General features: G+C 41.6%; 1 long non-coding RNA gene across 2 annotated transcripts in view; it reads left to right on the top strand.

Annotated features, from left to right (window-relative positions):
• LOC109263207 (uncharacterized) overlaps positions 1 to 22,419 on the top strand; it is a 43,282-nt gene extending 20,863 nt beyond the window's left edge. For both annotated transcript variants that reach the window (XR_008417127.1, XR_008417126.1), the window contains exons 2-3: positions 12,833 to 15,447; positions 22,099 to 22,419. This is a non-coding gene — a long non-coding RNA (uncharacterized LOC109263207). The remainder of the gene's footprint in view (positions 1 to 12,832; positions 15,448 to 22,098) is intronic.
• Positions 22,420 to 26,629: the final 4,210 nt, after the last annotated feature.

The raw sequence follows: 26,629 nt of genomic DNA, 5'->3' as shown, positions 1-26,629 counted from the left end.
TCAGTGCAGAGCCTGACACCCTGACACGGGACTCAATCCCTCTAACTGTGAGATCATGACCTGAGCCAAGATCAAGAGTCAGATGCTTAACCAACTGAGCGACCCAGGCAGCCCAGGTATACATATCCCTTTTAAAAAATCATATGCACAAATTCCCCATTCCTCAGCCACCGTGTATATAGAGGATACACCTATGTGTAGTGATATCTCAGGGATTAATGTAATATGACATTGTGGCCAAAGCAGATGCATGAAATCACAGCAAATAAATTAACACTCCATTAAGAATCAAATCAGTCCTGCTGACACATAATCTTTCACATCTATGTCAAGTCGTGATTCCCATTCACATCAGGAGCATCCCAGCGGGGGCTTATTAAACCTGCAGGAAGAGATTTCTTTTAAGTCAACCCTATTCAGAAGTCATTCAGCAACAGTGCAGAAGAGCCTGCCTGGAGTCTGGGCACCCCCCACCCCCACACTCTCATTGTCGCTGTCCAGCCAGAGTCCCGGCCATGCAGGACATAGCTGGGCTTCCAGCTGAGCGAATTTCCAGGCTGTATAAAAGAGATGAGGAAATTGCAGGGGAAATGCACATGGGTTGGACCTGCCTCTGGCAGGTTTGTTAAACTGGGAGAATAGATGTTAGTTTCCACGTGTGCTCTTCCTTCAGGTCTTCCACATCAGAGTATACTGCTGAAAGTTGGATTCATCTGGTTGCTTCATATCTACAGCCAAGATAATTGTGTGGAATTGATATTCATTCTGAAAGGAACCTTCTTTAAGATCTGGAGCTTATTTTCAAGGTTGTGTCTTGCTTTCATAACCATACATGGATTCTCCTGGTTGCCTGGTATCTTGACCTTCAAAAATCAGCCAGTTTCTCTTTTTGCCAAGACTCTGGGGGCTCAGGCATTACTCAGCCCAGAGGCTTTTGTGATTTTCTAGCTCTTGTCTACCTAGCTGCCCTCTGATCACTTTTGGGCACCAAATCCAAGTCTGGTATGGAGAACTCTTGTTTCTGGAGCTGGGGTGAGACTGGAAAGAAGCTGTCACTCACTTATTGACCATGTGTTCAGCTCTCTCACTGCAGTATTTTGGTAAGTCAGCCAAGGGTTTGTCAAGACCATGGACTCCGACTTGCACATTTGATCCCTTTCACAGTCTTCTCTGATCCACAAAATCCCACACCAAGTTTTTCTTTTTGTTATCATATCATCATTCCACCTTGACTATAGACTGCCTTTGGTCATACCTCCCATCCCTGGAACTCATCTTGAATCCACACTTAGCGACCCTTGAGCCTCCTACAGTTGTACTTCACCACTCCCCACCCCTTACGCCACCACCATAAAGGAAAGTAATCCGATAAATGAGCATACCGGGGTGTTAATAACTGATAACCACTTAATGTATTATCCTTCTCAGAGGCATTATCCTCATTTAACTTGGAAAGCCTTCATTCAAAGACATGAATTTTTCTAGGTAGTTTTCCAAACACCACACAGAAGAAGAGAATAGCTCTTTGGGGATAGGGGATGTTCTGAGCTTCCTCAAATCACACCACACAGGTATTTGCCTCTTTTATTGTCTATAAAGTGGTCCTACTTGTGGAAATACAGAATTACATGAGCACTGTGGTTCTTAAACTTTACTGTACATTAGAATCACCTGGAGAGCTTTGGAAAATCCCATTGCCTAGCCTGTATCCCAGACTAATTAAAGCAACATTTCTGGAGGTGAGCCCAATGCGTTGATATATATTTTTAAAAAACTCTCCAGGTGATTCCAACATGCAGTCAGATTTGTGCACTAGTGCAATAATACCCACTACCAACTACTTAGGCAAAATAGCTCTGTGAGAGCCCAGTAAAATAGGCTTTCTCCTAGTGCTGGGAATGGTGCTTCTGGACACAAAGCCAGAATTTCATTCTGAAAATGTGTTCCTGTGGTTCTGTAAGTACTTAGTATAATCCGTACAGGCTAAGTAGTTAGTTGCTAAACTGCAAACACCCATCTCATTTCATCTCCGTCCACTCCTGGCCATCTGGTCCTCTGTATTTCCATTACAGGGCCATGTGTGTATTAATGAAATGATTGCATCCGATTACATCTTTTATTCAGAACACAAGAAGAACAGTCTATGTATTTTATTCTCCAGCGTGACTGTTTCTCTCATGAAGTCAATAATTAAGTTATTCTATTTCATGCAGAGGTGGGATGGTCTTCTATTAAGGTAAGAGTGTATATCAAATATGTTATTGCTTACAATATAATTTCAGTTTTGCTGTCTGTTATCTATAATGTAGACATTTCACTCAAAAGCATAGACTTCCCCAGATCAGATACTTGTTAGTAGTCTCCATTTTATTTATTTATTATTATTATTATCTTTTTAATATCTATTTTGAGAGAGGGAGAGACAGAGTGTGAGCAGGAGAGGGGCAGAGAGAGAGGAAGACAGAATCCACAGCAGGCTCCAGGCTCTGAGCTGTCAGCACAGAGCCAAATGAGGGGCTCGAGCCCAGGAACCACAAGATCCTGACCTGAGCCGAAGTCTGACGCTTAACCGACTAAGCCACCCAGGCGCCCCTCATTTGCAGTAGTCTCCATTTTAAAATATCTGTCATATGGGGGACACCTGGGTGGCTCAGTCCATTAAGCATCCCATTCTTGATTTTGGCTTGGGTCATGACCTCGCAGTTTGCGGGATCAAGCCCCATGCCGGGCTCAGGGCTGACACTGCAGAGCCTGCTTGGGATTCTCTCTCTCCCTCTCTCTCTCTGCCCCTCCCCCCATAAATAAATAAACATTTAAAAAATAAAATAAAACAAAATAAAATGTCTGTCACATAATTCAGGTTAATAACCAAGTGGTGACAATTAGTATACAAGAGAGATCACCTAAGAGCACCAAAAGGCTGAGTTGTCACTTTTTTTTCTAGTTTCTCTGCAACAGGTCAGATGGTCAGAAAGCCATATACCTAGACTTTATTTTTATGCCATTGCTTGGTGGAGTATGAAGGGTCAGGGGGAAGGGGACCCACTTCTTAGCCTAAATATTTACCACAGTCTTTTGTGTTGTTGTTGCAACCAAGACTGTTCATCTCAGGAAATTTTATAGTGACAATTGTTCAAATAAAAAGGAAGTTTTTCTATCCTGTGACATCTGAATGAACAAAAATAAATGAAGAATGGATGAACCAATAAATAGCATGGTGCTCACTTTTTATTAACTAGCTACATTCTCTCCTACCCTTTTACTTTACTAGAGTAAATGTTAAAAAATTGACAAATGTATATACATATAAATATAAATATATGTACATTGCTACAACCAAGTTATATCAACCCAATAGTATTTTATTTTTGCACACATAGATTATTGGCCCTCGCATTAATTTGCTTACTCAATGAAGATTTAGCCATTGTTAGGGTGCCTGAATGGCTCAGTTGGTTGAGCGTCCAACCCTTGATTTCAATTCAGGTCATGATCCCAGGGTGGTGGGCATCAGGCTTCCCTGGTGAGCACGGAGCCAACTTGAGATTCTCTCTCCCTCTCTCTCTGCCCCTCCCCCACTCATTCTCTCTCTCAAAATAAATAAATAGGCATTAAAAAATTTACTCATTGTCTAGTGTGTGCCAGGGGGATACAGTAATGAGTAAAACAATATTATCCCTGACCTCATGGGGTTTAAAATCTAGTAGGAGAGATATATATAAATTACTCCATAGTAATGTGTCCTTTTAAAATTGTGATAAATGCTACCATTGGATGGCTCTGAACTATGCATCTGTGAGTATATAATAGGCCAGTAATATTAATAGCAAAGCAGGTGAAAGGGGTGGAAAGGGAGCATTCTGAGCTCAGGGAACAGCACTAAACAGACCCTGGAGTAGGAGAGAACACATTCCAAGAATTGTGAAGTCTCCAGTGTTGGTTCATGGGGGTAGGGGTAAAGGAGTTGGGTTGCAACATGGCTGCAAGGGTATCATCAGGCAGAACTCTATAGGGTAGGGTAAAGACATTGGCATTTTCCTAAGAGTAATGTGCTGCTTTTGAGGGCTTCTAAAGAGGCAAGTGACATGATTAGTTTTGTTTTTTAGAGCTCAATCCATTTACATTATGGAGAGACTAGACTGGAGGGGGTGGGCAAGAGCAGATGCAGGTAAATTAGGGATGACAAGCCACTGGTGAAAGGTTATACTCAAGTCACACCCATTCCCATTACCTTCCTTCCCTCAGGGACTATGTGGCTATCCCAAGGAAACACCTCCAGCATTTAACCCTGTCTGCTCTCAGGTTAATGAGCTAGATGGTTTCTCAGAAACCATCCCAAACTCATAATCTGCCTTAATTATGTAAGAAACAAATAGGCCCTGATTGTAATGGTCAACATAAATACCTCCGTGATTAGTTGAATCTAAAGAGCATTACTAATTATGATGCGTCTTTCAAACATGTTTATCTCTGAATACAGTAAACAAATTGTGGAAGGCAGCCCCTTAGCACCAAGCAATTTCAAAGAAATGGTAAGAGCGGGCCCCCCAATTAAAGAGCCAGGGCTCCTGTGAACCTATTTTGCCCTGGAAACCCATGTTTTGCCTCAGTTATTCAGTTCAGCAGGGGCCAGGGAAAGGTTCAGGTAGAGGGTAGCGTTCTTTGACGGAGGAAGAGGACACTAATATTTTAGAATTTCCTGAGATTTGGACTAATTTTTTTGAATAACATTGTTTAAAGATGGCCCAACTATCAAATGAAACTGAAGAGATCAACACTGCTGTTAATAAATAGATCCTGGGGAGTAGCACACAGATGAAAGTTGTTTTCCTAGGAGAATATAAATATACTCCAAATTTGGTGCCATAGCTCAAACTATTTCTGAGAATCCTCTTTTAGAATTGTCTCCAGAACCCCTTGTTAGCATGTAAGAAGATCCTCATTACTTGAAAAAATCACACCTCGTGTTTTACTATAAGTTGTGTGAGCCAGCCTGATTGCCCAATTTATTTTCATTAGTGGCTTCTGAAAATACATATTTTAATGAGTCTGAATTTAAAAGAGGGGGAAAAATGTTTTGCACCTGCCTCATATAGGGTTTCTTGGCAACTGTGAGCTGGGATTCGGGTCCCTTCTGCTTCTCCAGGATACAAGTTGGAAAGTTTCCTTCTGTTGTCCATGAATATCCAGTAACTTTTGGTTTTTCACAATATCAAATTCCCCTTCAGAGAATGGGTTTGCTATCACTGAAGATATTCATAAACCTACTTTCCAGGCCCAGAATAAATACAACAAGCAGTGAGTTCCCAAAATATTCTGCACACTGACAGGGCGCTATGATGTGCACATGGGTGACCTTGCTCCTCTGCCTTCTCTCGACTTCCATTTGTTCCTCCAGACTCAGTCCAGCTATGCCCACTAGGAAGATCCCTTCCTGCACAGTTGTATTAGGTGCTCCCAGCATATAATTTTCCATGCTGTATAATAATCATCCTCACCAATAGACCATAAACTTATCCAGAGCAGGAACCGTTTTATTTTTGTTTTGTTGTGCTCTTACCTTTACACCCTTCAGTACCTAGCATGATCCATGGGATGTAATAGTCACTCAAATATTTACTAAGTAAAGCTTCGTAAATAGAGCAGCAATAGGACACTGGTCCAGGAGAGAGAGATTTAGTGTCCGGGTTTTTCCATGGCCAGAGTCCATCAATTTTGATCTCCAGCACCACCTTCTCAGGAATTCTTTCTGATCTCAACATTTCTCTTATCTAGGCTTGGTGCCCCTTAGGGGGCATATGTTTCTAAAGAGAGAATGACATGAGAGCATGAGAGATTTGGGCCTAAATTCTGATCTGTAGCTAGTTTCTAGCTAGCTACAGGTTCAATTATTTAGCCTTTCTGAGTATTGATTTCCTTCACTGTAAAATTGCGGAAAGTATCACTGGGTTGCTGGGAACATTACATGACATATAACCTGGCACATAGTAAGTGCTTAATATAATGTCAGTCTGCATTCGCCCTTTGTGCTTCCTTAGCATTCTTTACCAATCCCATCAGTTTCCTTGTCTGCCTCCCTTGTTGGACTTCAAGTCAAGGACTGTATCTTTTATCTCCCTACTCTAGGACATGGGAATTGCTCAATAGTTGCTTGTTCATCGAATAAAATCTCCCATTTTAAAAGCGTAGAGACATTAAAATGACCTGCTCAACTCATACAGCTAAGAGATGGCTAAGCCAAGAACCACAACACAAATTGAATGCTTAAGCCAATACTTATTTCGTCCAACTGCACAAAACCATGAGATCAATGTATACATGTATCTATGAAATAGGATCTGTGCATATCTACACAGGCATATCTTCACAAAGACTGATCAAGTATTAGGCACAATCTAACTTCCCTTCATGGAAGAAGAGGATTCAGTATTTACGTCCATCACTACCAACTCAACGCAGCACATATTTCACTCTTCTTATTCTACCATCTTCCTGAAATAACTGTATCATACTTTTGTTGAATGGGTAGTCAGAGTGTATATTGTGTTATGTGAGTCCTATTCCCAGCTTAGTTTTGTAGAATTCCATAATTTCTCTTTTGTGTAAAATTTTATTCTCCCTGATCTGAGCATTTTTGTTGGTTGTTTTGATTTTCTAAAGTCTTATCATTTCTTCAACCCCAAATTCTCTGTCCCAGTTATCCCTCAAAATATTTGAATATGCCATGTTCTGTCCATTACGTTTTCTTAGAGAAACTTCTTCCACAACATTCTGACTTCTCCAATCTGGACTAATTAGAGAAGCGAGCAACTGATATACTGGGATGTACCATCACCATCATCCTGGGAGTTCCCTTTCCCTCTCTTCTGTGTGCAATGGTTTGCCCCAGGTTTTTTCTTTTGTGGGGTCCTCCCTTGTTTTGATAAAGTACCTCCTCTACTAATTTTCTGACAAATAGCCCATGGGAGGAAAATGTTAGAGGCCTCTCACATCAGCAATTGACTTCCGTCTCCTGTTGCGTCACCATTTCCTTCTGAATGTATAGTCCTTCTCCATTGTCTTATAGCTTCCAGTATTTCCCCTGAGTACAAAGATGTTCACATTGTTGCAAAAGTGTGCAACTTTTTCTATAGAAGATTTTTCAGATATTCTCTTTGACCCTTGTATTCTCATATTTCACAATAGTTTGCCTTAATGTAGATCTTTTCTTCATCTACTGTGCTAGATACTCAGGAGGCCCTTTCAGGCTACAAACTCATACATCTCAGTTGTGGGACAGCTTCCTAGATTATTTCGTTGATGATTTCCTTCAGACCTTCACCTCTATTTGCTCTGTTCTCTCCTATTAGAATTGATCACTTGGATATTCATCCTTCTGGACCTGTTGTCTAATTTTTATCTTCCTCTTTAATTCTTTATTTCTTTGTTCTGCTTTCCAGGAGATTTCCTAAACTTTTTCTTGCATTCCTTTTATTTCATTTTTTAAAAATTCTATAATCATAATTTTAATTTGCAATAGTTCTTTTGCACTGTCTTGTCTCTCTCTCAGAATAATAATATAATTTTTGAGGTTTTCTTCTCCCTGCATGGTCTGTGTTTACTCTTTATTTTTAAAGTGTGTTTCTGTCTTGGGGCACCTGGGTGGCTGAGTTGGTTAAGCATCTGACTTCAGCTCAGGTCATGATCTCATGGCTCATGGGTTCGAGCCCTGCATCTGGCTCTGTGCTGACAGCTCAGAGCCTGGAGCCTGCTTTGGATTCTGTGTCTCCCTCTCTCTCTGCCTCTCCACCTCTCATGCTCAGTCTCTCTTTCTCTCAAAAAATAAACATTGAAAAAAATTTTAAAAAATTGTTTCTAGCCAAAGCATAAGAGACTCTTAAAAACTGAGAACAAACTGAGGGTTGATGGGGGTGGGAGGGTGGGGAGGGTGGGTGATGGGTATTGAGGAGGGCACCTTTTGGGATGAGCACTGGGTGTTGTATGGAAACCAATTTGACAATAAATTTCACATATTGAAAAAAAATTGTTTCTCTCTCCATATTTCACGTTGCAGGCTTTCCTTCTCAGATATCTTCTGACTTTTGGTTGTCAGCTCATATATTTGTTTTTTAAAAATATTTTTTTATTTTTAGGAGGGGAGAGGGGCAGAGAGAGAGGGAGACAGAGAATCCAAAGCAGGCTCATGCTGTCAGCGCAGAGCCTGATATGGGGCTCGAGCCCTCCAACTGTGAGATCATGACCTGGGCGGAAGTAGGATGTTTACCCCACTACGCCTCCCAGGCTCCCTGGTTGTCAGCTCATGCTTAAGAATGAATGGAATACTATGAAACTGATTGGAAACTCCAAGTGGGTGGGTGGGGCCTGTTGACTACTGGCTTCAGGGTAGAGCAGTGCTACTGGCATCTGGTAGATGGATCCTAGGAGCGCTGCTACACATCCCACAAGCACGAGACAACCCACACATATAAAAGAGTTATCCTGCCCAAAACGTCAGTAGTTTTGGTTGAAAAATCCTGAGTTATGTCTCTGGGCCATTTATTTAAAAACCTCTGATTTGGGTTTTGTTTTTTTTTTTATCTTTCTCTTGGGCTGGTCAGATTCTGCTAAAAAGAATCCACCAGTGTCCTGCCTGGGGAATTCAGATCTGACTCCCAACATTCTGGGAGTCAGGGGGCAGTAGTGAACTGGTGGTTTTAACAGAGTGCAGAGGTCACTTAATCACTCCCTTGGTCATATTGTCTCCCCATCATCAACTGTGGCCCCATCTGGACGCTCAACTAACTGACCCACCCAGGTGCCCCCAAAATGTAGACATTCTGCTGGCTTTTTCTAGTTTGCAAGTGCATGTTAACAAATGAGTTTTGGTGTCAGGAGTGGTTTGGCTGGGTTTTTTTCTTTTAAAGAAATCTATGGCTACAAATATGAGGAGCTGATTTGGAGCCCACATAATCTGCAGGATGCAGTATGATAGGAGCCAGAAAAAAAAAAAATTTAAACCTAAACCCAAAAGAAAACAAGAATCTAAACATAATCTGCTAAAAATAAAATAGCAGTGTGGACAAATTGACTAACTGAAATTCTGTGTGAACAAAATTCAGATTTCTCCAGCTGACCAGGTCCCTCAAGCAGCTGGAAAAATGATGTTAACTCAGTGTCACTGGCTGTGGTCTCTCCCTAGAAATCTAATTTTCACTGTTGTGAAATTCTCTGAAATCCAGTGACTCCGGAGGGGACCTGGATTGTGCTCTGGCTCTCCATCCCATGCACAGATGCTGCTCTCAAGGCCATTAAAAAAAATCTGCTTTGGAAGCAGAGCGGGGATATAGTCATGCTTCCCAGGTACAATGGGTGCCCGAGATGATTCTCTCACACTTCAGCCCTAAGACTATTGTCTGCATGAAGGCAGACATTCCATTCCGTGACTGAGGAGAATTTCTAATATCAAGTAGAAAGCAGGAGTAAAGGCACATTTGCATTAAAGTTGTGCAAATAAATGCAGCCCAAAGTAACTGAAACCTGAGCCTAGAGTGACGTGACTCTTCCATTTTAATATCTAAGGGAACTACTTGTATAATGCCATGGCAACAGCATCACCTTCAACGGTTCTCCTGAAGAAAATCTTGCAGAAACACGATCCCAATACGTGAAGATTTGGCATGGATTTGATGAGCCAGTGGTCAAAGTATTTCATGTCTTACTGTGTTTCGTTGTGTACTTTCTGACTTTTGAGAAATTGCACAAATAACATTCAGCTTAGAAAAATTAGAATATATAAGCAGCTAAAGAAAACTATTCCATTCAGATAGAAGCACTGCCTTGCAGTGATTTTTCTATGCCTATATACCCAACTATATTAGAGAGGGAGAGCAAAATATTTTTTTGAGACCCAGAATTAAAGGGTTTCCTCGTCATAGGCCTTCACTGAAAGAATAATGAAGAAATGTCAATCAAGAAAAAAAATTAAGCCCAGAGTGGAATGTCAGGGGGAAAATATTATGAAAAAAAAAAGGTAGTCTTGTTCATAAAGGTAAGTATCAACTGTAAATACTTAATGTGGGCAAAGTGGGGATAAAAACAAATTTAAAAACAGCAACGTAACACGAGGGCCATAGAAAATAACTTTAGGTTGTGTTAAGTTAAATGTGTATTAAAGGCTTAAGAGCAAACACAAATAAATGGAAATGGGATGTAAACTTTCCAGACTAGTAGAAAAAACATCAGTTCACTAGAAGTCAGTGTCTTAGTCTGCTCCAGCTGCCATCACAAAATACCAGACTGGATGGCTTAAACAACAGAAATTTATTTTCTCCTAGTTCTTGGAAATCCAAGATCAAGCTGCCAGCCTATTCAGTTCCTGGCAAGGGCTCTCTTGCTGGACTGCAAATGGTCACCTTTCTGCTAACTCCTCAGACAGAGAAGAAAGAGAGAAAGCAAGCTCCCTGGTGTTTCTTCTTATAAAGGCACGAATCCCATCATGAGGGCCCCATTCTCATGACCTCATCGAAATCTAATTACTCCTAAAGGCCCCCACCCCCAAATACCATCACACTGAGGATTAGGGCTTCAACATACAAATTTTTGGAGGACACAAACATTTAGTCTATAATTGTCAGCAAAGGAAGACAAGGACACTAAATAAATAAACCAAAATCACAGTAAATTAAAAAACAAAACACATAATTCAGTGATAGAAGTATCAAAATGTGACTTATTTATTTTACGGTGTAGTATCTAGTAGCAAAAAATGAAAGAACTTGTTCTACATCCATATCCACAGATATCAATAAAAATAGATCTCATAAACAACAAAAAAAGGAAGGTGCTGGTTGATAAGTAGAAGATGGCTTCATTTGTATAAATGTTAAATACAGGAAACCACAGCCTATGTTTTCTACAGGGATATTTAGGAGATATATGAATATTTGGGAACTGTACAAAAAAACACAGAGTCATGGATTAGAAGAACAGTTACCAATTTCAGAAGACTGAAAACAAAACAAAACAGAAACTAAAACCGGAGAAGGGGTTGAGGAGGAGTACAAAAGAACTTTTGGTTTACCTGAAAAAAATTTTAAACACCTGTATGGCAGGCCTAATGTTAAGCATTGAAAATAATACAATGACCAGGAACAGGTTTCCTGTTCTCCCAGACCTCTTCTCTTCAGACCTAATGGTCTGAAGGGAAGGCAGATGTTAATCAAAGAATTACAAAAAGATAAATTATAACTATGGTAAGTTTAAGGAGGGCAGTGGGGGAGTGCAGGAGTAGCGAGGAAGGTAGCACTCTAAATGGAGAAGCCACCATGTGCAAAACCCTGGCAGTGGGAGTAGACATATATAAGGCAGTAGGGCTGAGGCTGGGGAAGGGGTAGGGGTTTGTGAGGTGGGGCCAGACCATTTAGGTCTTGCAGGCTGCTTTAGGGCTTGGACCTTATCTGTAAAGTAGCAGAAAGCCATTGACAGGTTTCATTTGGTAGGGGATATTAATCAGACTTGCAGTATTAAAAGATTGCAGTTGGGGCCCCTGGGTGGCTCAGCTGGTTAAGCAATTAGACTCTTGATTTTGGCTCATGTCATGATCTTGCAGTTGTGAGATCAAGCCCCAAGTTGGGGTTCCACGTTGGATGTGAAACCTGCTTAAGATTCTCTCTCTTCCTCTCTCTCCCCACCCCCCACTCGTGCACACACTCTCTTTCTCTCTCTCTCAAAAAAGTGTTTTTTTAAAAAAATTGCTCTTGATCTCAATTGGAGGGGCAAGAAGAGATGTGTGGGAGTTATTGTAGCATTGGGTGAGACTGGGAGTGTGAGGAAAAGGAGGCAGAGGAGGTGAAATTCATTTCATCAGAGTCAGAAGATTTTTAGAAGAACATTCAAAAGGACAGTCTGATAGACTGGCCATGATTAGTGAGGCAGAAAGAGGTGAAAAGATGAGTCCCTGGCATCACTGTATGGACTCTTGCCACTTCAAAGAGGTGAGAATAAGACCAGGCTTGGAGGTGAAGATTTTGAGTTTGCTTTTGGACCAATTGAATTTAAAGTGCCTTTGAGACCCAAGTAGCGATTCAAGGAGGTAGTTGAATATAAATGTTTGAAATATAAAGGTGGGAATCAATCCTTGGGGACATGGGTAAATTCACTTATGGAGACACTGTGGCATGGGAAGATGGCCTAAGTCACTGTCCTGACAAGTTCTGTTACAGCTGGCAGGTGGAGATGAACCTGCAAAGAATATGGAAAAGCTACACGTTGGAGGCAAACCAAGAGTATAGCCAGGAAAGAAGATATTTCACCAAGAGGCAGTTGTCAGCTGTGATAAGGGTTGGAAAAATGGCTCTTTGGATTAGGCACCATGGAGGTCATCAGAAATATTCACAAGAGCTGTGTTGGTGGAGTGAAGTGACAAACTGGAGTGGGCTGAGAAGTGAGCAGTTAGGAAAAGGAGGCAGTCCCTTTGAGGGGTTTGACTCTGAAAAAGAGAAAGAGAACAGTGACTGCAGTGGAATGTTGGGTTGAGGCAGAGTGATTTCTAATGCAAAGACCTGAATTTGTGTGTTTGCTATTAGGAAGTTGCGGGAGTTTCAGTTTCTGGCTTGAGTTTGGCAGGGGCAAGTCATGAAATACAAAGAAGAGAAGGGGAGAGCAGAAGTAATTGTTTGAAAGCTTAGGGAAGAAGGTTTAAAGTGGCTACCAGTTACTAAATATGGGCTAGATAGGCACTACACTAGTCTTTAGCTTTATACGTGTTATCTCCTTACATAGGGGCACAACTGATCTCTCCTATGTTGTAAGGTCTTTGTTTAATTTAGCTTATTTTTTTTTTCTTTTTCTGTAGGAGTTTCTGTAGGAGTTCCTAGTTCAAATTCCACACTGCACACAGAGCTTGAGCTTATGAAGGGATGGCCAAGTCCTGGATGTAACTTCTGAAACCACCTAAAGCATTCTTGGGAACATGTTGGGCTGTGTGGTCTGGGGAGCAAGTAAAGTCCTGAGTGTGCAGAAGTGCATGGGACAATCTTGATAATGCACCAGGGCCACTTCTGTCTGATTGAGGTGGCTTTGAAGAAAGGGACAGGCACACGATGCAAGTTGGTGACTCCCCCGTCCTGGTCCATCCCTCCCTCCACACACACCCCATCCAAACCCTGACTTACTTGGTCCAATCTTAAGAAGGAAAGTACTGAGAGGGAAGGAAGAGACTTCATGTTTTTTCCTGATTCACTAATGATGTTGTCAAAGGCTCTGGGTGAGATACTTAATTTCTCTGTCTTCTGGTTTGCTGTCTGTGAAAGGGTGACCCTAATGCCAGGTTCCTGTGGGGACTGTGACAGACCGCATTACAAGAGAGGCTCTCTCGGATATTTCAGTCCCCACCCTTAGAGTTCAGTTTCTTCATCTGTAAAACAAAGCATTGGACTAGAAGTTCTCAGGTTCCGCCCAGCTCTCTCCTTCTGTATTCTCTCAGGGGGAGGAGGTAAAAAGGGAATGGGGGAAGAGAACTTTGAACTAAACCGGATGACAGGACTGTCTCTTCCAGAAAAGGAACAGTGCTGCACAAGCAGCATCTGTGAGGTATGCCTCAGTTCTCCTTCCAAACTTGTTTTTCCCAGGGGTTTCCTGAGGCCTCTCAAGAAGGCTCTCGAAACGGACCTGAAATATTCACAACTTGAACCATCAGGAAGGATTACTTTGATTCTGTCTGAAATCTTCCCTGCATTTGGTAAGACAGAGCAAAGAAAGAAAAATAAATTACTGAAGGAAATGAATAGGATAGTATTATCTATAAAAGACAATTTGGAAACTAGATGAAGATACAAGGTGTCTGTTTTACTACTGTCACTGCCTTTATGGATATTTGAAAAGTTTCCTAATAAAATGGTTTCTTGAAAGAATATCTGAAAATCGGTAGTTGTAAACCAGTAATTTTCAAATGCTCTTTTTCACCATGATACACACACACACACACACACACACACCCACACACACCCACATTTATGTTGCAACCCAGTACATAAACATATAGACTAAAACCAAGTTCCACAAAACATTATTCACCCTCACCATGCACCACACCATACACAACATACTCTGATGTTTTCTATTTTCTGCCCTGCTTCTTTAAAAAAATGTTGGTTGGAACCTACTCAACTCATTTCAAGAATCATTTAATGGCTCGTGACCTACAGTTTGAAAAACACAGTTCCAAACAGTATCAACTCATTCTGGTGGGCAATTGAATACTTGCCTGCTGGCCTGGGCCAGCAGGAGAGTAATGACTATTTGGAGAGGGATTGAAACAGAATGAGCAATTATGGATATTTGCCCAGCCTTCTTGGAAAAGCCTGACCCTGGTCTGGTGATGGGGGCATCATCAGGGCTTAGCAAAATGAGAGCGTTTCATAAGCTACCATTTCTGTGTACATGGCCCACTTGCCCAACTTTTCTTACACGGGCTTATTTGCTTCTAGAATCTGTCCTGCCAACCAGCAGCCATGGTCTGCTGCTTCTTCCCCACTCGCCTCCCATTTCTGCATTCTCAGAGGCACAAACCAGTCCTCAGGCATTTCTCCAATTTGCTGGGGATTATGAATTTATATCCTGTCCTCTCTTCCCTCTTCTCTTCCCCCCAAATGGTGACTGTCCCCCCAAGCCCAAGGTCATTAACAAAAGCAACATCTTCAAAGAGAAGGGATGAGGACATGACTGAGATTCGCTCAGTACTTAAATCCCATTGAAGTACGAAGGTCAGGCCTGGCAAGCAGGGGACAGACAGCCTGCATCTAGAAAAGAGAAGGTTTAGGGCACATTTGACTTCAATATTTAAAAACCAAGTGCCCAGCTGTTCAGTTCTTCAACAAATAGCACTCAAATACCTCCTGCAGAGGAAGGAAAGAATTTTAGGACAGAATCATTAATTCAAAGGACATCAAGAAAATACAGAGTAGACATCATCCTGATCTACTATTTAAAAAAATAACTTTAGGGATGCAATTTTACAATGCTTTATTAACAGGTCCACCAATCCAGGAGTGTTATATATGTGAAATGTTTACTAACCGGAAACAAATGTTTACATTGGATAAACTACCTCCTAAAAAGTCCATTTCCTCTGTTCATGCAAATGTTGCTATTTGTGCGGAGTGGAAGGGCATTTCCACTTCTCCTACCACAAAAGCTGTATTTCTTTCAATATTAAGGTTAATGAGGGCTGGGGCCCTGTAATCTACATGAGTAGGTTAATTCTCATGTGTCCTAGATAGTTGAGAGAGAAAGAGATTTAGAACTTTGGCTGAAGGGAGATGCACACACTGCCTTCAGTGAATGCATGCAAAGAAGCAAAGAACACTCTGTAGAAGGATCTCTATACCTCAGCTCCTCCATCTACAAGGCAGAGATGCTGAATGTGACCCCATTCTCCCTTGTGCATGAATCAGAAGTTCCAGTTCAAAGGTATGTGACTCAAGGTTTGATTATATCATAGTAACAATGTTTTGTCAGAGTTGCCATGACATTGCTGGTAAGACACCAATCTTGAGTGTATTTTCAGAAATGGAGATGTAGTTTGAGTTGATCTCATATCCTGTTGTCAAGGTCATGGATGGATTTGCAAGATGCCCTTAAGAAATGTCTTCAGAGCCAAAGCATAAGAGACTCTTAAAAACTGAGAACAAACTGAGGGTTGATGGGGGGTGGGAGGGAGGGGAAGGTGGGTGATGGGTACTGAGGAGGGCACCTTTTGGGAAGAGCGCTGGGTGTTGTATGGAAACCAATTTGACAATACATTTCATATTTAAAAAAAAATTAAATAAACAAAAAGAAATGTCTTCACTGACAAAGTTGAAAGCTCAAAGTTGAAAGTTACAAAACATTACAAATGAATAAGACCATTCCTACCCTTTCATTAAAAACGATAATACATTTTGCCTAAAGGCAAAAGAATGTGACTTCTACCCAGCTTTCTCCCCTACCTGGCTACTTTTGACATTGTTGTGATGAAAAAGGGCAGGGCGAGAAAGCAAAAGAGATGAACAAGAGACTCCTATTTGTTAGACCTCACAATAAAGTCCTCACTGTTACTGTCAAATGTTTAGATGCTTCACTTTTTTTTAAAAATTAAACTTGATAAATAGAATGATTTGGGATTCATCCGTTCTGACACTGTCTAGCTCTGTGCTAGACATGCTGTACTAGGAAATGATGGTTTAAAAAAAGGTCTAGTAGTAGAGACAGCAAAGAGGTGAGCTAACAATTTAAGTTATGATTAGTATGAAATTCAAGAACGGATAAAACTAATCTGTAATAATAGAAAGGGTTGCCTTGGATTGAGGTGGAGAGGACTGAATTTGGAGGAACAGGAGGGAATTTGGGGCGTGATGGAATGTGTGCCATATTTTGATTGGGGTAGTTGTCACTGGTTATACACATTTGTCGATGAATTGCTTGCTTCAAGCGGGCATGTTTTATTGTACATACACTACACTTCAATAAAGTGAAAACAAAAAATAATATAATATGTGATATGAAAGAAATGAACCAAGGGTGGAGGCAAAGGAGGAGTCTAACTGTAATGAGAGTCTCAAGAAGGCTTCTCTGTGCTGTCAAGGTTCTTGGCCATGAGTGAGAAAGAGGCCCATGTGGAAGGAATCCCATGAACAAAGGCCCTGACTGTTTTCCTTATTTTTCTTGTAATCGAGGACTTATATGAAGACAAGGTCATAATTTTACTCTTGACTGGGGAGTCCTTCTACATGTGGGTACACAGGAACAAGAGCTAAATGGTATGAAGTTTCTTTTTAAGGTGATGAAAATGTTCTAAAATTGACTGTGGTAATGGTTACACTTGTCTGTGAATATACTAAAAAACAATTAAGCTGTGCACTTTAAATGACTGAATTGTATGGTATATGAATTATAACCTAAAATTGTAAAAAAAAAAAAAAAAAAAAAAAAAGATAATTCTATGATGAGGCAGATTTGGGTTCAAACTTTGGACACAGACTAAAGCAAAGTAACCTGGATGAAACCCTTCATTTCTACTTCCTTAGCATTCTGCTCACATGTTGAACCAACAAGATGGAACTTCAGATAGATCTTCTACTTCATTCGTAGGCCAAATAAAACCCATCCCTACCCCAGCCCCCCTGCAAACACAAAAAAAATTATCCCAAACTAGATACACTAGACATCCATTTCAGATAGTGTGGCACTTTGGACACCCTGAACAATCATCCCACCTGAAATAACAAAAATCCTGTATTACATGTATTATTGTAAATGTATTATTCAGCTGGCATAAAATTGCCTCAGAGCCCTAAGGCAAAGTGAAATCCTGGGGAGTTCCGTGTCCAGAGCTGGTGAGAACAGCCAGAACAGGATGGGTTTTGCAGAGGTAACAAACAGGCTCAGGTTAACATAATAGTTTCTCATTTATGCTTTGTGTCTGCAGGAGGCACTGCTCATTCTAATCCTGTGGGGACCCAAGCTGATGGAGGCTTCAATTCGTCATGTGACTATTGTAATAGATTTTCAATTCCTTGTATCATGCTTCTTTCTCTTAAGAGTTTGAATATATATTTTATATTTTATGTCCTCCCTATTAAGATTTATATTTGGAGTAAACACTCATCAAGTTCTTCCTGCTGAAACGCTCATCCCTACCAACCTACGGTTTTCTTTTTAAAAACTGGAATCCTCATACTCTATTTCAGTGATGAGCTCCCTTTTATGTATTAACATCAAACCAGTTATTATAACACAATGGAATTGACACTAGAGTAGTGGGTATAAAGGAGACTATGGCTACCCTTTACTGTAAGACTTAAACACATTTAAAATAAGTTGCTTTAACTTGAGAGGAGGCTCAATGTGGTATGAAAAGTGCTTCCTACACTGAGAATTCAGGAGGCCAGTTTAGATTTTATGAAAAGGCCCAGTAATGTAAGGCCACGGTGATTATTCATTGAACTCTTTGAACCCTATATCCCAAAGTCATGACATTATTTAGGTCCCTCTCTCCTTTGGCATGTGAAGCTTTACATTCTCAGCCTTTGGAGTATGTGCTGCCTAAATTGTCTAGTTGCTCTTGGACTATTGAGTTATTCAGTAAGGATCTCTGCTCACTACGCCATTCTGGATCCAAATGCCAGAATTCACCTTCTTTAAATATCATTCAGTGGATTACTTCACCTCTCAGAAAACACACCAGCAGAAAACACACATGCTGTCATATCAAATCCAAATTCCCACACTTGTCTTTCAATTCTTATGCACATACATACAAACACGTGTGTGTGTGTATAATGTGTAATATATATCACATACACTGTATATAAATAAATATATGTAAATGTAAAAATATTAATGATAATGATTATAGAGCATTAACTAAGGTCCTACTATGTGTCAAGGTCTGAGCATGGTATCAACTTTATTCCATTTAATCTTCACAGTAACTTTGAAGGGCGGTTCTAGCGTCATCTGTGTTTTATAGGCAAGGACACTGCTCTCCTGTGTCTCCAAAACCCATGCCCTAGCCCTCATCCTACTGGGTCCCAATCAAGCGGATTGTTGCCTCCCCACCACACACTCTCTGAGTCAGGTCTCCCCACCACTTTCATGTCCCTCAAACCACTCTCCGCTCATTCAGTCTCCCTCCCATTCTTCCAAACCCTTACCACTTTTCAAGACTCAGGGCAAATCCCATCTTTGGGTAATGCCCTCTCTCCCATGTAGGACTGGAGCTGCATTTAAATTACCTTGAAATTTTAATTTCCTTGAAAACACCTAGCCCATCCAAGCCATCAGTCTGGGTAGCCTCAATGGCCACTCCCTCTTCTTGCCTGCCTCATCCAGCCCACCGCACACCCTGTCATTGCTGCTTATGAAACCCATCTTGACCCTATCTACACTTCTCCCCATCTTCACAGATTCCTCCAGATCCAAGACCTAGCATCTCCTGCCTGCATCAGTGTAAGAGCTCGTAGTGATTTATGTGCCTTCACTCTTGTTTCTCCAGTCCAGTCCCCACAAGGTACCTAGAATAAGGTTTTAAAATATGTTTTATATTTGTAAGCTTAAAACCCTTTAACATCATTCTGTTACCTTTAGAATAGAATCCAAACTTCATCATGGTCCAGAGGTCCTGTATAATGGGTGTTACGACCACCTCTCCAGTGGCACTTAATCTACCAACCCCTTCATCCCTCATCACTTTCATCCACTAGGCTCTTCTCACTTCTTTCAACACAGTAAACTCTTCCACATCTGGGTCTTTACAGATGCTATTTCTACGCTGACTTTTCCCATTCTTCAGAACTCAGATTTAATGTTGCCTTTACAAAGAGGCTTTCCCTGACAGTCTTACCTAACTGGAATCTTCCTCTCTACTAGAATCTCCATTCACTGCACTCTGCTATTTCCTCCTCAGGCTGAGATCAAGTTCTATCTATGTATATGTAGATTTGGACATTTGTTCTTCCCCCAGTGCCACCCCAACACATAAACACACTGGACCACTGAAATGTAAGCCACATGAGTATTCTGGCCATGTCTGCTTTGTCCCCAGCACTCAGTACAAAGATCCCAGTAAGCATATGTTGGCTTAATCAATCAATCAAACAAACAATCAATTCTTCCAACTAGATTTAAACTATTTGACAGGATAATTTTCTTTTTCTCCTTAAAGCTCCTTTCTGAACACTGAGAATATGACAGGAACTCAACTTCTTACTAGTGGGTTGAATACGTGCTGAGAGCATGTCCTCTGCTTTCCAGCTAGCCTCAGAGATGAGATCGACGGGCTGCTGACTAGGATGGGCAGCAGCCTCAAGAATCCCGACTCTGGGCTCTGCCATTTATTAACAGTATGATGTAAGGCAAATAGGCACTTAAGGTCTCAATTTTCAAAAATAAAATGGGTATAGTAGCCAATGGGCTGGATGCCTAAGATGTTAATGATTAGGATATTAAGAATATTATTTAACAATGATTGAGTGCATCCTCTGTGCCCACACTGCACTAAACCCTTCAAATATATTATCTAATCTAACAAAACAATAAAGTAGGGTCTACAATTATCCCTTACTTTCTGTTTTCAGGTTCTGAGAGTTCCTCTATATGGTTTTAATAAACTCTCTTCCTAACCTGAAATAGTTTGAGGAAGGTTCTGTCCTTAAGGCTAGAAGAGCACTGACCAGAAACTGGGGCTGAGGAACATAGAACTCAAGACCCCAGAGAAGATGAGAGAAGTCCAGTGAGGCAGGTGTATGGCATGGAACCAGGAAGCTGAGTGGCAGTGGGGCAGGAATAATCTGTCTCCCAAAGTGGCTCTCCCGCAAGGGCCCAGTTGGTAAGGAAGGGGTTAGCTGGGAGACTTGATTTGTGGAACCAAATTCTCTCCTATCAACGTTACTTGAAACAATTGAACATCTGTTTGCCCATCTATGCTAATTTCATGGATGTAAAGTGAAAAAAAGGGAAACCAAGGCTCTTGAATGGGGGCCAGAAGAAGGGAAGGGAGGATGGTGGGAGTCAAAGAGCACAGAACAGAAAGGAAATCCTCTCCACATGGCCAACAGCTCTACTCCCTGTTGATTGCTCTCACCTGTGTTCTGTGTGGGAGTACAAATACACTTGCACACACATGCGCTCATGATGTAGCCTCCCCACCACAACTTCCTTTAATTTGTCTTCTAGGTCTCCAAGCAAGAGCCTTGGTTTCCTCTTTGCCTTTTTTCTTTCTCTCAAGCTTTCTATTCTTTCATTTGTCCTATTCTGATTCTTTGGCTCCAGAAAAATTCAAGATCTATGGAGAACCCATTGCAATGTGATTTGAAGGGAACTTTACAACTCATTTCCTCCTCTATCCACCCCTCAAGACTGAATCTTCATAATCCATGCTAGAAAGAAAGAAAAAAAGCAGTTGGGGAAGGGAAGTCAACCGGGTTGAAGTTCACTTGAAGCACAGGTGTCCTTGTACTGGGCACTGTGCTTGGTGTCTTAGTACATGATATCACTACAGCCTCATGGCAACTCTGGGAGCATGATTTTAGTGAGCCCCTCTGTTCTGATGTTCAGAGAGGCTAAGTTATTTACTTAAAGGCAGAACCAGGATTTGAACTTCAATCTTTTTGACTGAAAGCCCTCTACAACATCATTCCTTCAGATTAGTATAATAAAAATAATAAACAATGTCATACAGAAAACTATCGTCAAATTATAAGTGTGTTCTCTAGTGGGAAAATATGTTCTCTAACTTTCCCCCAGGCATATCGATTAGGTAACTGACATGCTAGCTAACGTGGTCTGTTCTCTAGGGAAATGCAAGTGAAGAAAAGGGAAGTTCATCAAGATGTGAGTGGTAGGTCTGTCTCTCTTTCAAAAATAAATAAATATTTTTTTTAAAAAAGGGGGGGTGCGCCTAAGTGGCTCGGTCAGTTAAGCATCTGACTTCAGCTCAGGTCATGATTTTGTGGTAAGTTCGAGCACCACATCGGACTCTGTGTTGACAGCTCAGAGCCTGGAGCCTGCTTCGGATTCTGTGTCTCCCTCTCTCTCTATCCTTCCCCTGCTCACACTCTGTCTCTCTAAAAAAAAAAAAAAAAAAAAAAAAAAAAAAAAAAAAAAAAAAAAAAAAAAAAATGTGAGTGGTAGGGAGAATGTCCTGGGTAGCCAGCATTGGGTAGAAGACACTGGAAAAGAAGTTCAAAGTGTAGATCCTAAAGTTAAAGATGTCTTGGTAAATTTCGTTATTTTTTAAAATTGCTTTTAAAACTCCTACATGGTACCTGCACTCTCATCTCCTACCCTACATGATGCATACCCTGTCACTATCCAGTAGTATTTCCAAAGCTCTTCAAGTGAACCTGTTAACCCAAGTCCTTGCTGACACTTGCCTGCAGAGTCCATTGCTCATCTACTACTAATGCCATATTTTAATTCAGCTTTACTGAAACCTTCCCTTGGGTCTGTTTCTTTCCCCTCCCCAACCCTGCTTCCCATGGAAGCTGCAGTAAAACAATGCAGGACAATAAGCAAACAACACTGCTAAGACCAGGCCACCCTGCTTGCCTCTAACCTGACTCAGCTCTCTTTGCCAAGCAGGGAAGAGAGCCCAGAACCCCAACAACTGAAGAGAGCCAGTCTTGAACTCTTTATCTGCCTGGTCAGTGTTGCTTGCATCGATTGCACATCAACTGAACTTCTTCTACCATCAGGCTCACTGGTGGCCAAAAGTATACTTCTACAATCTCTCCAATGCTTTTATCCTGTAGCTTCCAAATGAGAGTTTGGTTGCCATGGCAACAGCCAAGTTCCGCCAGAAGGAGAAATTCCTTGTATAATGAGCCCAGACCTTGTGAAAATAAAGGAAATCTCATCTACAATGGAGAGGGGAAGCCCTGAAGGGGGAGCTCTCGTGCATGTACCACTCTTTGAAGCCAGTGTAACCAGTGGGAAGGAGGATCAGAATTATTCTGGCAAAGGACATTTTTCACATAGGAATTTTGTCTCCTGCATTTAAGAAAAGGAAAGAAGATCCCTCCCTGCCCCAGCAACATTGCAGTAACCCCCACTTGTAGCCAATAAGAAACCACAACCTTGAATTCTTGTTCTTCTCCCATAAACTTTTGTTCTAAGCCACGCTCCTACAATATCCTCCTAAAACCCAATAAAAGCTGACCTTCCCTTTGTCCCTTTGGATTTGCTAATGGATCACCATGGCCTGCTTGTCCCAAATTGTAATTCTTCTGTTATTTCTGAATAAAGTCGGGTTTTCTTTGCTTAAATAAAATTACTCTTTGCTCTGTTTAAAGTTAACAATCTTAAGTCGACTATCAACAACTCTTGCCAGTTTTGGCCTAAAAGACTCAAAATTTCTTCACTACCTATCAGTTACTAGGAGATATTTATAGCATTTGTGTCTTGTTAATCACAAAGAAAATCTGACTTATTTCTTTTTAAAACACCTGGCAAATCTGGTCATAGAGAGATCACTGGGTTCCTGGGTCCTGGGCTATACTGGAGTCTGGAAAAAGTCTGGTCAATCACACATACCACCATCCAAAGTTTCTCAGTCTTACCCCCCAGTTTTGTTTAAGTGAAGTCATTGCTCTTCTCAAGCCCTTCTCAGGACCTGTTATATCATATAAAATTCCCAAACTGGAAGTTGGAGCCCTCGCCCACAAACTACCATTTTTCCCTTCAGCTCTAGCTCATCCAGTATTGTGTGTATGCCATTTTGTTGCCTTCTGTTGGAGAATTACCCGTCCCTTAATTAATATTGGCCAGTCCGTATGATGAAGATTGTATGACTCAGTCTTTAAGCCTGACCAGACTGAGACTTCCCTGGAAGTTTTGTCAGAAACAGGTAGGAAGACACTGTTGTTTCAGAGGCCTATAAGTTGGTAAACCATGAATCTTGGGCCATCAGGTCAAACATGTGGGAAAATCTTGTATTAGTCTGCTCAGGCCACTCTAACATAATAGCACTCACTGGGAGGCTTAAACAATAGAAATTAGTTTTCTCACAGTTCTGAAGTCTGGAAGTTCAAGATCTAGGTGCCAGCAGGTTGGTTTCCGGTGAGAAGTCTTTACCTGGCTTGCAGACGGCTGCCTCCTTGCTATGACCTCACCTGCCCTTTCATCTGTACATGCACACTCCTTGTACTTTCTCTTCTAATAAGAACACATGTCCTATTGTATTAGGGTTCTACCCTTATCACCTCATTTAATTTTAATTACCTCCTTAAAGGCTCTATCTCCAAACACAGTCCCATTAGGGGTTGGGGTTTCAACATACGAATTTGGGGGGAAATAATTCAGTCCATAACAGATTCCATAGAAGAAATGGAGAGAAAAGTGACATCGTTATAGTCAACTGATGCTGCTTCTCTATTCCATTTTCTTCAGTAATTTTCCTTTTCTCTGTAACTCTATTCTTTTGATTATTTTAAAAAATTCTTTTTCTTAGTTTATTTTTGAGAGAGAGAGAGAGAGAGCAGGGGAGGGTCAAAGTGACAGGGAGAGAGAATCCCAAACAGGCTCTGCACTGCCAGGGCAGAGCCCGATGCAGCACTCAAACTCACAAACCGAGAGAGCACGACCTGATCTGAAATCAAGAATCAGACGCTTAACTGCTTAACCAACTGAGCCACCCAAGTGCTCCATATTCTTTTGATTATTTAATCTCATTTACATAATGACCATTGCTAAGAGATGACCATTGTTAAGAAAAATGAAGAAATGGTGTTGGGGATGTTAGAAATTAACAAAATAGTCTTTTCATTATAAATTGAGAAGAAATATCATGATCTCTATAGGTTATTTACATTGCATCTTAACCAAAGACACATTTGCTATAGACCTCTCAAATATTCTACACATGTGACGATAGCCTTAAAAAAACAAACTTGGGGCACCTGGGTGGCTCAGTCGTTTAAGCATTTGGCCCTAGCTCAGGGCATGATCTCACGGTTCATGAGTTCGAACCTTGCATCCGGCTCTGTGCTGACAGCTTAGAGCCTGGAGCCTGTCTTCAGATTCTGTGTCTCCCTCTGTCTTTGCCCTTCCCCTGCTCGCTCTCTCTCTCTTTCTCTCAAAAATAAATAAAACATTAAAAAAACTTTGTTGCCTCACTGTCTTCCTGCAGCACAATTTTGAGAATATTTAGCTGTTTTAGTATCTTATACATATCACCAAGCAAAGATGAGAAAACCTCAGAATTCAACAAGATCCATGTGCTTATCACTTATGCATATATCAGATGTTGATTCCAAAAACTTCTACTTTTAAGGAGAAAAAACAATATCTATTCCCTTTCCATTCATACATGGAAAGAACCTAGGCAATAGCCCAGCCAGTTGCCTAAAGTTGAAGTATTCATTCTATAGTCTGAGGATAAAATTCATAATACTTATGTATTCTATTTAGGAAATGAAAAAAAAAGGACACAGAGACTGGTTAAGTCATCTCCTCATATATGCCCCAATTCCATCTTCTTGGTTAATACCTAGCTTTTAAGCCAATCTATCTATGCTATGGGACACAGCTGGGGGTGGGGGGTTTGAAAGGGTACCATTTTCCTTATTATTTAATGCTTAATGCAAAGAAGGACTTCCATTCCTCTATGCTAAACATGGAACTCTAAACTCTGACTCCTTAAGCACAGAAAATGTGCTTTGATTCACCTTTGTGTCCCCTGAAACTACTACTGCCCAGAGTCAGGAATCAAGAGATACTTTGGGAGTGAATATTATAAAGACACAATTATGACCTTGAATAATGACATTGGCAACTTTACTAAAGATATCTGATGGGGGGAAGAGGAGCCAAGATGGCGGAACAGTGTGGAAGTTTTTTGTGTGTCTCACGTCCATGAGATACAGCCAGACCAACACTAAACCGTCCTGCACACCTAGAAAACTGATTTGAGGATTAACACAACAATCTGCACAACCTGAACCACAGAATTCAGCAGGTACGCGGCGCAGAGAGGTGAACCAGGGGAGAAGCTGGAGAGGGCAGGAGGTATTTTTGTGTGTGGAGAGAGGACGGTGGTGGGGGAGGGGTAGGGGATACGGGAAAAACAACATCCCCAAAAAAGCAGCCGGAGAGAAAGTGGAAAAGTGGAAACAGCCGTAGGGACTGAACGAGAAAGGAGAAAGGAGAGGGTTTAAATTCCATTAAGACTATAAACAGGGGGAGCATAGAGTCTTAACTCCACAGCTCAATACCTGGCAGTGCTCTGGTGAGAAAGGCGAATCCCCAGGAGCAGAGTGGAGTCCAGGGTTCTTCAGGCCACACGGGAGAGGCGGTTGCCCTGCTGGGAGGACACCTGGTAGAGGCTGTGTGGTCCCCCAAAGATAAGGCCCCAGTGGACCCAGGAGAACAACCACATTCGCTGGTGCTGGAACAAGGGTGAAGGGTGGTGCCAGATGTGTGTTGTGATTTTCCATAATCCCTGAAATTCTGATGCTACACCATCTTGCAAACTTTTTCTGGGGTGGGCTGGCACCCGGCCACAGTCTCTGGGCATCGGCAGCAGCCCGGTCCAGCAAATGTTCCTGGGTGCGGCCAGCACCTGGCCATTGCTTGGTGAGACCCTCCTGCAGAGCGGCCTAACCGGTCAAAGCCGCAGTCCCTCAGAAGTAAGGGGTCAGGAAAAACAGCCGCATCTGAGACGAAACTCAGGAGGGAGAAGTTGCCTGGGGCTTGGTCACGGACTGTGTAAAAGCAGGGAGTGGATGGAAGCTGAAGACAAAGGACAGGTGCGCAAATGCTGATCGGGGAGATCAGATATGATACAAGACAGTGGGTAACGGGGTGATGCCACGGGCAATGCTTCCGCGCATGCGCATACGCACCTACAAGCGCCTCAAGAATCCACCCCAGTAAGCTAAGCAGCGCCATCTAGTGGAGAACGGAGCCGTTACACTAAACCCTGCCCAACTGGGCCAACCTCGCTCTTCAGGAACACCAGTCTCTCCGCCTGCTTAGTTTACGGACTATAAAGCACTTCATAGTTTGACTCCTAGGGGAAAAGGAAGTAATTTCAGTTGTATTTCAGTCTGTTCTCTGGTCCATTTATTCAATTTTCTTTCCTTCTTTCTCTCTTTCTTCTTTTTTTTTTTTTTGT

This window comes from Panthera pardus, unplaced genomic scaffold (genome assembly GCF_024362965.1).
Source record: "Panthera pardus isolate Hobbes unplaced genomic scaffold, ASM2436296v1 HiC_scaffold_24, whole genome shotgun sequence".
Taxonomy (NCBI): domain Eukaryota; kingdom Metazoa; phylum Chordata; class Mammalia; order Carnivora; family Felidae; genus Panthera; species Panthera pardus.
The sequence above is the reverse complement of the archived record's forward strand: the minus strand, read 5'-3'. Positions and strand labels throughout refer to the sequence as shown.